Raw genomic sequence first — 8,973 nt, 5'->3', positions numbered from 1 at the left:
ATGGGTGTTTTTTTTTACCCATGTGTTTTTGAGTTCTCACTGAATGACTGCACACCAGGGGAGTTAACCCCTCGTGTGTGTCTGTGGACACAGGCGGGACACTGTGACCTGCCTGTGCAAAACGGAGGCTACTGTATCTTTTCAAACTTGCTCTCCCTGGGTGTTGCCATGCTGCTGCCATTAAAAAAAACACATTCACACAGCAGAAACATGCACATAAGTGACACTTCTCTCCGCCGAATGATGTGTTCTTACGACTATTGTTACATTTCTTATCTTAAACCACTTGCCACTTCTTTCTCCTTTACACAACATACATGTTTTTAGTGTCTATTAGTTCTACATTGGAGGATTTTAGAAACGTTGGGTGAGATAGCTTTACTAAGTGCACTTTGTATGTTTTTCAAAGCCTCTGGGAAGACCCAGACGCTCTCATATCAGTTCCCATTTAACTGACGGTTTACTCTTTGTCTTTCTCTTCTTACCTCATCATTGTTCCAGTGTGTTTGTTGAAAATATCATATCATTATGCAGTGTTACAAAAGCTTTAAAAATGAATATACAAAGCAGGAAACGCAACCGAGAGGCTGTACTCGGCTTGAAGCATTCACGTTTCCATCTCATTACTTGGCTAACACCTTGTGTGGTTGTTACAATCCTCTCCAGGCATTTTGTATAGTAGAGGGGCTGGTCTGTCCAGTTATTATGGAGATGCTCCTTCTTACCTCGGCAGACTAAACCAAAGCCAGTTTTAAAAATGGCCTCTAGTGCCATTGAAGGATTTCTAAGCTTTATTGTCCCTTGCTTTATTTCACATACACTTGACCCCCCCCCCAAGCTTTAGCCAGTTGACCTTCTATCTCTGCGCAGGCGTCTTCATACTCAGCTCTGCTGCATGTTACACTTCACATCAGTATTTACTGTACCTCCTGTGATGTTGTGCAGTAGTGACTGAGAAACACCAAATTACCTCAAAACTTTCAGTGTTTACAGTGCTATCTTGCCATCACATTTCAGCATTTATACTTTTTTGTTTTGCCGTCCATCTGTAACCAAAATATCCTTTTCGAAATGGAGCTTGTAGCAGCATATTTTCATACAAACCTTTAATTTAAAACCTGTTTTTAAATTTTACAAAGGCACAGTGTCACTTTGACGTGCACTACACAAACAGAAAGACATGATTAGCTGCTAAAAAATGGTACTTGAAGAGTTGATAAGCGAAGATGCCCATGAAGTGGGTGTATCAAGCTTCCTCTCTGGTCTGTTTTCTCAAGGAACATCCTCTCAATAATGTATCAGGATCGGTAGGCTGAGAGGCTCTGGAATGGACATGTAGGGTCTTTGCTGATGAATAATTAAAGGACGAGAAGCCCTCCCCCTTAGCAAACACACTTCACATGCAAAGGTGCACACACCCAGGTGCACTTTTGCTGGCATGTATGCGCATACGCCTCCACTCATGCAAACACAGATGCCACCGTCTAGACTTCAAACACAACCTAACATGCACACACCAGTATTTAAGGTGAGATTCTGTGACCCTCTGTGTGGCTTTTGGCAGCACCCAGGCTGGGCTCTCTCTCTTTTATCTCCACTCCTCAGAGAGCTCGTATTCAGGTCAGAGCCACCGCCGTGCATAGCGATGGGGCTCGCAAACTCAAAGTGTCATAAAAGTGTAATACAGCTGACCTCAGCACTCACAACCTTGCAGTCTTAATGTACAGCAGTGAGGAAAAATAAACTGTTATTTTATGATCTTTTCATTAAAAGCTTGATTGAAAACCAAGACTATGTTCTGTGTTTTGTGTTTGTCGAGAACAAGTCTGATTCTGTCGTTGTGTAAGTGATCCTGTTGGTAGATAATATCTAATGGTAATGTCTCCCCACTCACAGGTCACATGTTTTTTTTTGTCTCATTTCAGGTATTGCTACCCTGTGAAGCTTGCCTTGGGGTTAATTTATGTACATTCTATAAACATGTTTAACTGACACGTGTTATGTGGTGCTGTGCATGTGTATTTCATTCCTCTGAAGTTAAAACCTGTTGGCACTCTTCTTGTGGGGACAAAATAACACTTGACTGTAGTAGAGCATTGCAGGAATTACTGAAACTCTTGGCATTCGGTATTTGACAAAGGTATAGACTTAATGTTTTGGTTGTTATTGAATTCATATGTGGTTTTGCAAGTTTCCTGCCACAAGTGTTTTATTAGCAGTTAACCATGGTTAACTTGTGGCCGCTAGTTTTTCTGTATTTGACATTTATCGTCATTCTTGAGTCATTTCCTTTTGCCACATTGCACAATTTTACTGTTTGCCACTCATGCAAAAGTAATTCAGTGACTTCCTGGTCTCCGTTTAACTCTTGCTGTAGCTCTAGCTGCTGGTCTGCATGCCTCCTCCACTGCCTTTATCTGAAGTTTGTATCTGTAATTATGTGACTTTGGTTTATCCAAGCTACACACCAAAGTCACACAATAACACAAACTAATCGATCAAGGAGGGAGAGGCAGATAGACCAGCTGCTCCAGTATTCAGAAAGATAAAATTCAGTTCAGGTCCCCGTCAGAAAAGGCTGTCTGTTCAGGAAGCACCGAGGAGTTGTGTGTTTTGAAAGTTTTGCTGTTGTTAACTATGGAACCCAATTAATTTTTCTTTGTTCACCAGAAACATGCAAGAAAAACAGTTTTCTCCACAAAGTCAAGGGGTGAGTAACTGCAATGTAAATGGTCATTTGGTGTGAAATATTCCTTTAAAACAGCATAAAAAGAAGCATTACAGTAATATAGCATAGCCTTCAGTTGTCATTCAGGCAGAGTCCTGAAGTCCTGGTCACATCAGCTGATCTACATCAGCTGTCACATATCATTAGCTTATTAATGGATCATATGTTTGCCACCAGGTAATCAGTATTATCCAATCATATCCTAAACCAAGTGTTTAGGTCCTTTGTAAACTCTGTTACTCAGCTGACTCTCTTATCGCAATGTTGTGCAGCTCCCTCCATCATGTCATTGCAGCTTTAGTATTATCTTGCTAAGCTTATGTTTATGTACATATATCTGATGTCTTATCAGAAGTGTTTGGGGATTAGCTCTCAGCACAATCCTGCTCACTGTTCCAATTCATTGAGAGCTCCCTCAAACAGCTGAGTCTTACTGCCATATCTAATATATTATTTTTTTTTGGTGATTTTAACCATTAAAAAACCTTTTAAAAAATCAATTCTCAAGTTGCTTAAATTTAATAACAAAACTGTGTAACTAATGGCATCAACCCCAAAATTGCTGCAAAAATTTCTGAGACATAGTTTAGCATGGCAATAACGATCGTATACTTTTGTCAGGATATTCTAAGCCCTTGTGCACTCTAAACTCTAGAAGTTTGAATAGGCACCGAACCAAGACATAGTGTTTGTTACATATTTATGACGGGATAAACCTAACACAAATCTGAGGTACGTTGCAAGTTAATCTTCAAGTTTCCTGCTTTCAGATGATTAGCTACTTCTATGTGGCAAATACTGTTGACCTGTTAACTCCACCTAAAGATCCCTTGTCACCCATAAAAAAAGACCAAAATGGGTCTATGTGGGTCTCCGAGGGATGAAATAAAAAGTCTTAATATCTCTTCAAAACTGAACATGGTGGACAGTTGGGACACACTCAGCTGTTTTAACACTGTGCCTTTTCCAGTCTGTCTGCAGCCCCCTCCCCCCAGTGTCTCTTTCTCATATTCCTTTTGATGCCCTGGCAGGAGTGCCCATCCCATGTCTATGGGCTGCTGACCTTCCTGTCACCTAAGGTAAACACACTCTTGCATATATCACACATACTCGAGCACACACCCTCCTCAGGTATGCAGATGAGCTCCTTTAACCTTATCGTGTGCTTGGTGTTTCTCGCTGCCATCCTTCCTCCACTGTGCGTTTTCTCTGTGGCTTTCTGGTGCCTATAATATTGTGACAATGATTTTGCCCTCCTTGTTCTGTTCATGTTTCTGCCTTCTTATCTCTCCCGCCTTATTTCTCACCATAGTGACTCAGGTCAGAGAGTAGGGAGCTGGCACATTTATTGCTCCTCTGTGCCATTAGTAATGCACTGTGCCCCTGGAGGTGTCACATGCTAAATGACCCTGAATGGGGGTCGCTGAGAAACAATAGCCCTGGTGTCGGTCGCCCTACCCTGCCCTCCCCCAACCGAGCCCCTCTCTCCCCTAACATCAGCGCCAAGTAAACACAATAGTGAGAGTGGAGGGGAGTGGGTGGGTGGGTCGGTACAGGGTGGACATTACCCACAGCAAAGACCTGGAGTGTCTGTTTGCTTGCTAGGGGTCATTCATGTTGAGTGCTGTTTTGGCTCCTTGAGGACAAGGAGCTGAAACTCAGCAGAACGCTGAAATTCCTAAAAATGCCCCCACTTCTCCCCAGCTCTTCTTATCCCAGTGGGTCTGCGAGCATGAGTGGAATTCACCAGGGTCTGCCCAGGTGGGTCGAGGCTTGCCTCTGCTCGTCTGGGATGGCCCTCTATTATCTGAGGAATGCGGCTGAGAGATGCCTGGCCTGCCCATGGTGGGCGAGGGAGATGGACAGCGTCTGTTAAAAGTGGTGCGCACACACACACACACACACACACACACACACACACACACACACACACACACAAACGACCCACACCCACCTTTATCTCCAGTGCCAGATGACCCTCTTGTCTACATGCTGATATTAAGCAGAGGGACTCTAGATCTTGTCTTGGTCGCTGGCTCAGTTTCCATTTGAAGAATAGTGACATTTTTGTAAATATGTTTATTTGCTTTATTTGTGATAAAATATATAGTAATCTGTACGTCTCCAGTGTCTGTTCAATAGATATAATGCTACAGCCATCAGCAAGTTAGAAGAGTCAAGCACATGACCACAACTTGTCATTTTTACACACTTTTTTTGTAAAGATGAAACAAAAACATGTTTATTAGTGATTGTAAGCGTTTCTTTTGACTGAGCATGGCTGGCTGTTTTTGTGCTCAGCTAAGATAACCCTCTAATGGTGTCATATTCACAGCAAATATACTATAGCGGTGCTGATGTTCACTTATTTACTGCAATAAAGTGAATGAATATATGTCCTAAGTTAACAAGCTTTTCCTTTAAAGTCCTCACTTGTCACTCCTGAAATTCTCCTTGAAGGTCCAGTTTGTGATTTTGGGAGATATATTGACAGAAACTGAATAAAATATAATAAGTATATTTACTTTTGTTTATAATCACCTGAACATAAGAATGGTTGTGTTTTACTTTAGAATGAGCCGTTTATATCAATGTACAGAGTGGGTGTCCTTCCATGGAGTCCACAATGATGTGCTGACATGTTACAGTTGCCCAGAATGGACAAATGAAACACTGGATCTAGACAGGTGTATTTGTGCCTTTGCCTCGGCCGGCATAGTTAGCAGCCCCTCTGCCACGAGCCTGAAACTCATGGTCTGAGAAACTTTTTTAAAATACAATGTTAAACTGCTTTATTATGTGTTTTTACTGGTTTAACTCAGTCCATTTGTTTTGTAGGGGAAGAGACCTCTGTGGATAATTTAGCTTCCAGTAAAAACCTCCTGAATGTCTGGATCGTAAGATATCAGAGAAAAAAGGTGAGCACACATTAGCAGGGGCTTGGCTAACAACATGATTGTGACAAGCCGAATAATGCTGGAGAAACCTGCTTTATAACATGAGACTGCTTTATCCACTGTTTTTTTCCCCCGCCCAGTTTCAATCACCTGGTATACTTGTTTCAAGAGGAAGAGACCTCTGCAATGTAATTCAGCTCCTGGTAAGAACTGTTTAAATAATAATCATTGAAGGAATTCTAACAGAGAGTTCATACTTGGAACACCAGAGAAATTTTAATTTTTTATTTCTAAATCCTACACACTGCTCCTTTAAATTTCTTCAAACATATTAAAAATACACATTTCTCTGCTCATTATCACATGATCAACTTGGTCCAGTGCTTGGTTGAAGCTGTATGATGCTTGCTTTGAGTGAAATATTCATGCTGTGTGGGTTTGAGTGATGCTTTGAGAAACAACATGATTTTAAAAAGATGGAGACACACTCGAGATCTAAAGGACATGTACGCTGACACCACTATATACATTCTGTTTGTTATGTTAAAGCCTCACTTGCTAGGCAATTAGGTTGATTAAGCAGAGGGTTTTTTTTTTAAAAGAAAGAGCTACAGATGCAGAAACTGAATGCAAACCAACTTCTATTTGTCCAAACTTGCTGTGAAGAGGGAGGAAAGCTATACCAGCAGCGCATGAACCAGATTGATAAAGCCCCTTGAGAGGAGAGTGAATCACCCACAAGTTGAATTTATGCATTCTGATCATGTGTGCATATATCTTCACTGTTTTGATGCACATCAATTATTAACAATATGTTGAATTTATGCCTTTGAGCCCCAGGTTGTCTGTAGAGCCGTTATGAGATCCTGCTCCTGGAGTAGCGGGGCAGAGAGACACGTTGATTCACTTTCCCCTCTGATACAAAGCTCTGTCCTGATTGTCCTGAGTTCCAACACTTTGCCTCTTTTTCATAATTGCATCTTTTCATCTTGCTGCCTCTGCTTGTGGGGCAGTTCCCCCTGTCCATGCAGTTAACTGTGCCCTCCTCCTCCTCCTCCTCTTTTTCCTCAGGGAAGAGTGCAGAGGATCCCATCCCACTGGGATGACACGTGTCTTGGCACAAAAGTGCAGCGCTGCAGGCAATGTATATATCTCCATTTGTGTGGGTTTTCATTGATTTTTGCTGCGTGAGTGTGCACACGTATATATTACAACACCTTGCTCTAGCCCAATCTCATTATTTCATCACACACACACACACACACGAACACACATCTTTCCCAGTCTCATGATGGTGCTGTGCAAGGATTCACTCACTCCTTCATCAATAACCCATCAGTATTGATGGGGGCTGAGCACACTCTGAGCATCAATACCTGATCTTAAATTCAGTGGGTCTGTTTATGGAGCATGGGGAGGATGTTCAAGGCCTATGTTGCTGGTATGACAAGAAGACAATTAAGGCCAAAGTAGGCACAGTGACTTGACTGCGTTATACAAGCTCCTGAAATCTTGCGGATTTCTGGAAGAGAGTTAGTTAAACCTTCAGCGCCCATGAAAATCACTTCAAAATCCAGAGCCAGGTGCAGCTTAGGCCTTTCTTTCAAGGCACAACAAAATACAGTACCTATGTATCTGCCTGCTTCTTTCACCCCCTTTCAATCTCCCACTCAAGAAATTAATCTTTTTTCTCTCTTTATGTACCCTCCTTTTTTTCTTTATTTCACAAGACCTCAGCCTGAATTGAACCTGGACTGCTGAGTCACTGAGCGCTTGGCGGTGAAAGGCAGAGAAAGCGAGCAGAGCGAGATGAAGGAGAAAGAGCTCAGCAGGTGGTGGGCACCGCCGCAGCTTCAGCCCGCAGAGTCTTTTCAGCTGGCACACAACTGCTAGGCTGCCACAGAGGCCCTGCTTTCCATCAGAATATTCCCCCTCTCTTCCCCCTCTTTAAACGATAAACGAGGAGAACAGGCTTGGGCCGGAATAATAGGATCCTTTCTTTCTGCCTCTGCCATGTGTGAGGACAGGAACAATGGCCGGGACCGGGAGGGGAAATGATTCAAAGTGAGATTTTCACCTGCTCCCTTCAACCGCGGCCCGGCTCCTTTTCAGAGCATGCTAATGCCAGTTCATTTACAGAGTAGTACTGTAAGCTTAACACACACACACACACACACACACACACAGAGAAAAAAATGCACAGATCCTTTTTTCTCTTTGTGTTGGACAGTTTAGATTATTGTGCTCCAAGACGTCCATTTTGGTAATCATACTCATTATCATCATTATCCCATTTTCAGAGCTAAATAAGAATTAGAGACTGGCTGACCTGCACTGTGGTACAGTCTCTGCTTTGGGTTTTTGTTGTGTCAGAATGGCAGTTTGGGGTTTTTTTTTCCTTTGTTTTGTGAGGTGATGCTGTGGTTTTCTTTAAGAGAAATCAGAGTGGCTTTCATGAAACTTTTCCTGTCAGCTGTGAAAAGTTTTGCATTTCTTATGACCTGATCCAAGGATGTGTAAGACGACTAGATACTCTTAACATCTAGTCTGAAACATGATCTATGCTAACTCATGTCTATGAATTCTTGGTGCAGTTTTGAAAACTTGATGAGTGGAAGGCAACATGCAAACCACTTGCTTCGTCTCCATATTTTTGTGCATTTATATGGATAAATCTAGCGCTATTCAGCAGGCATTTGTTTACTGCACTGACCTATTTTGCATGCTTGAAAAGTAGAGAATCTTAATTGGCTGTTTTTGTGTGATCATGATTACACAGGCAATTATGAGCTGTATTTAAGCACTGTGTCACCTTATGTTGTTTAAATGTGTCTTGAGAAACTTCCATCAACAGTTCTTTTCATAAATCAATGCAGAGGTAAGAAGTGTATGCAGGAATTGGCTTTTTTCTTTGCCATTTTGAGACTAGCAACAACAGACACTCAGTTAACTCTCTAGTTTGGACACCTACATAGTGGGATTGTTGGGAACTTTTTTCAGTTTGAGGGACTATGAATGTATGCAATCAGAATTCAGAGGCTCAAATAACATGGCACGCAGTAAATATAGTGTACTATATAGTAAATAGGGAGCGATTTTGAACACAGTCACAATGTTTCTCATCAGCTTAACTTGCCAATGACATGTAGATGTCAAAATTTATGATTTTTTTTTCATCTAAGCATTTTAGAACTTCTCGTCCACTTTTGGCTTGAAAATTGATGTGGTGTTCCAATAGCCATATTACCATGCTATTTAGTATGCCAGAAAAAGAGGTTGTATGGTCCAATAGTATGTCAAAAGTATGCCCAAAATAACAGATCAATACCAGTTGCATTTTGCAGTAAG

Source organism: Plectropomus leopardus, chromosome 6 (assembly GCF_008729295.1).
Source record: "Plectropomus leopardus isolate mb chromosome 6, YSFRI_Pleo_2.0, whole genome shotgun sequence".
NCBI classification, from domain to species: domain Eukaryota; kingdom Metazoa; phylum Chordata; class Actinopteri; order Perciformes; family Serranidae; genus Plectropomus; species Plectropomus leopardus.
Note: the sequence above shows the minus strand (reverse complement) of the source record.